This window comes from Pangasianodon hypophthalmus, chromosome 3 (assembly GCF_027358585.1).
Source record: "Pangasianodon hypophthalmus isolate fPanHyp1 chromosome 3, fPanHyp1.pri, whole genome shotgun sequence".
Taxonomy (NCBI): domain Eukaryota; kingdom Metazoa; phylum Chordata; class Actinopteri; order Siluriformes; family Pangasiidae; genus Pangasianodon; species Pangasianodon hypophthalmus.
This window is the reverse complement of record NC_069712.1, coordinates 34,497,738-34,502,026: the sequence shown is the minus strand read 5'-3', so window position 1 is coordinate 34,502,026 and position 4,289 is coordinate 34,497,738.

Here is a 4,289-nt window from a genome sequence, read left to right as displayed (position 1 = left end):
TGGAGTCCTTGATGATTTTAGCAGCTCTTGTACTGCATTGCCTGGTGTAGATGCAGAGAGGGGAGAGCAGACCCAGAGATTCGCACTGCTCTCTGCAGGGCTTTGCAGCCCTGGGTTGAGCAGTTACTGAACCATGCGAAATGCACTGTGTCAGTAAACGTTCTATAGCCCCAGTATAATTTTTACTTTTCACTCTGGATGAAAATATCAAACCACAGCATCCTCTGATGATTCTGTCCCTGGTGACCCCACCCGTTTATGTCCATCCATCCGACTGCCCCACCACTAAGCTTCCAGTTTCTCCACCTCATCAAGGTAGGCGGCTTCATTGTTGTTGGAGAGGAGGCCCATAACCACTGTGCCATCAACAAGCTTGATGACAGAAGTGAGCTATAAGAGGGCACGCAGTCGTGTGTGTAGGGAGAGTAGAGCAGGGGGCTCAGGACAAAATTTTGTGGGGCTCCAGTGCTCAGGGCGATGGTGTTGGAGGTAAACTGGCCCACTCTCACTACCTGCGGTCTGCCTGTGAGGAAGTGCAGGATCCAGTCACAGAGGGGAGCATTGAGTCTGAGGTCTCTGAGCTTGGAAGGCCAACCTGTGTGGGACTATGGTCACTGCTATGCTGATGTCACTCAGCTCTATGTGTCCTTGCAGCCTGAAGATCCATTGATCTCAGCACGCATCTCTGCCTGCCTGTCTGATATCTCAGATTGAATGCCACCTTAAGCTCAACTTGGCAAAAACGGAGCTTCTCGTCATCCCTACCTGCCCATCAATCAACCACAACCTCAGCATACAGCTAGGCTCAACCACACTCAAGCCAACCAGGTCAGCCAGAAACCTTGGGGTGACTTTTGATGGCCACTTGAAGTTTAAAAGACCACATTTCAACAACTACACGGTCCTGTAGGTTCATTCTGTATAACATCAAGAAAATCAGACCCTATCTCACTGATCATGCCACACAGATACTAGTCCAGGCTCTTGTTATCTCAAAACTGGACTTCTACAATGCACCACTCCCGGGCCTCCCATCCAGCTCCATCAAACCCCTTCAGATGATTCAGAATGCAGCAGCATGCCTTGTTTTCAACCAACACAAAAGGACCCACATCCCATTCCTCTTCATCTCTCTGCACTGGCTTCCTGTAGCCGCCCGCATCAAATTCAAGGCCTTGATGCTCACATACAAGACGTTGTCTGGAACAGCACCCCCTTACCTCAACACTCTCCTTGAGGTGTATGTTCCCTCCCACAACCTGTGATCAGTCAACGACCAATGTCTGGTAGTGCCCACTCAGCGAAGCACGAGGTCCCTTTCCAGAACCTTCAAACTGACCGTCCCTCATTGGTGGAATGAACTTCCAACCTCAAACCAGACAGCAAAATCCATCACTACCTTCAAAAAATGGCTAAAGACCCACCTCTTCTGTGAAAACTTAACTAACCCCTAACTTATCCAAAAAAAAAAAATCTGCACTTGCACTGGCTCTTACACCTCTACTCTGTGCACTTTGCTTCTCTAGCACTCAATTAAAAATCTTGTGTGGTAGCACTACTTGTATTGTTCTCTGCTTGATGTATCACTTTGCTTGTATTTCCTCATTTGCAAGTCGTTTTGGATGCAAAGGTAAGCGAATGCCTATTAATACAAATGTTAACACTAACGTTAGCCCAACACTTTATTGTAAGACTGAAATGTTAGATGTTGCTGTCTCAGTGTACTGCTGAATGTAAACAGCACTACTAGAGACACGAGATTCACTCTATTCCAAAATACGTCATAGCCCTGAGTGCAAGAAGCCGATCGGATAATCTCATTTCTCATCACAGCAGCTGATAGCCAATGAAATGTGATTAAACAGAGGAATGCATTCAAAAAAACTTTTATTATAATGAGTATAATAACTTCTATAATCTAATAGTGCATATATTTAAATAGTTTTTGCTAGCTCTTCTTTTTCACTAGAAATGTCCTACTGTAATTTCAGGGTTATTGGTGGGAAACGATAGAATATGTTATATAAGTTTAAAAATATTAATAGCATTAGATTACAGCCCTTTGGGGTCGGCCAGAATTTGGACCAGACACAATTTGAGTTTGATGCCCCTGGCTCAGGTGTTTATCGCCAAAAAATCAAAACAAAACATTTGGCAGAGAGCCTGCAGTTCTTCATTATGATATACATATAATATTTCATCGTCAAGCAGAAGTGTAAAAGACGCCCACCAGGGCATTCTGATTGCAGCCTCAAACAGGAGAGGCTAAATACGGCCCTGACAGTGTGGCATGTTAGATATCAAACTGACGGATCAGAAGTATTTAAAATAATCTCTCAGCTCTGCAGGAAAACTTTCAGAGTGTTAAACTCCGTGGCAGGAGCTTTATTTATTTATTAATTTAATTTTATTTTATTTTATTAATTGCATTTCTAAAATGTCCACCATCGCCTTCTTCTACAAATGACTCTGCTCCTTTTTTTATCTCCCTCCATCAGTCTGAGTGTCTCAGAGCGAGAGAGATGAAAGAACGAGAGAAGAAGAGATGACTGCATGGTTTAGATTAAAGTGTCTCTCTCTCTGTGTGTGTGTGTGTGTGTGTAGGATGATAGCACTTCTGTCATATGAGTCACACTGATATCATTCTCGAACACTGCAGGCTGGATGATGAACCCTGTCTCACTCTCCGTCTCTCTTTCTGTCTCTCTCTTCCTGTCTCTCCGTCTGTCTATTTCTCTCTCAGAGTGCCACAAAGAAACAGACTGAATCAAAATCAGTCAGAGATACTCAGAGTAAATTAGAGTGAATCAGCATTAATCAGAGTGAATCAGGTTAATCCACATGAATCCGAGTAAATCAGAGTGTCAGTGAATCAGAGTGAATTAGAGTCAATCAGACTAAATTAGAGTCAATCAGAGGAATCAGAGTCAGTGAATCAGAGTTAATCAGATTAAATTAGAGTCAATCAGACTAAATTAGAGTCAATCAGAGGAATCAGAGTCAGTGAATCAGAGTTAATCAGATTAAATTAGAGTCAATCAGAGGAATCAGAGTCAGTGAATCAGTGAATCAGTGAGTCAGTGCACAGCACTCAATCAGTGTTTCAGTCTGTACGGCTTAACATTAAATCTTAATTTAAAATATATTAATCTCTATATTACATATTTTACTATATATATTACTATATCTACATATTTTAAAGCAAATCTATTTTATGTTACACTTTAACAGTATCACATGAAAGACTACAGATTTTAATAACACTTTATTTGAAGCAGTCCATAAAGACTGTGAGGTTTTTCACTTTATTCACAGTGCTATATCTCACGCTGTTTAATGCTCCAGTCTGAGACAGAGCCGCCGTTGTCATGGCAACCAGGAAAGTTTGTTTCTGGCTGCTTAAAACTAATTCTCAGAAAAACAGGTAACTGTGTGGAGGAGTTTACAGTACAGATGTTAATCACTCGGGCAGAACATCAACAATTAATCATGAACATCAACAATTTAGTTAATGCCTTATTCACAGCTGCAGAACAGCATCATTAAACTGAATCACCGAACCAGATGAACTTGTGGAGGGTGAATTTATATTTACGCTTATTATTTTCATTTGTATTTATATTTTTATGTCTTTGCATGTAGCTGTACTGCAGCTTGTCCAGGGGGAGTGGCCATCAGCGTGGTCATCCAGGGGAGTGATAATCAGTGGGCGGTAACACTGCTGGACTGATTTGCATATTGTGACATGTTTCAATACTTGGGGAACCGAGTCACCTGTGACTATAAGAGTGTGAACCAGAGGAGGCGCTACAGAGGCTGCGGCTTTATTTTATTCTCCAGCGTGGTACAGAGAGACACAGTCAGACAGAGAGACAGACAGAGAGACAGACAGAGAGACAGACAAGGGGATCAGTAGTTTACTGTGATCTTTTATTTACGCTGTGAGTCACATGACCTCTATCTCTTTTCTGTGTGTGTGTGTGTGTGTGTGTGTGTGTGTGTATGTGCCCTAATTCCATGTTAAATCAGAAGCTCCTCTTTTAGCTCACTTTATCTATGACTTGTTTGTGATTTTTTTCCCCTTTTTAACTTCAATCCTGATGTTTTTCTCTCACACTGGGCAAAGAGAATAATTCATTCAGACACACACACACACACACTTTGAAAATTTGCAACCCTTAAAGGCTCATTCCTCTCTCTGTGTGGAACCCTTAGAGAACCCTGTACAGTGTGTTTCCCTTTGGGAAAAGTAAAGGAAGGAAATTAAACTAAAAGGAAGTCAGGAAACT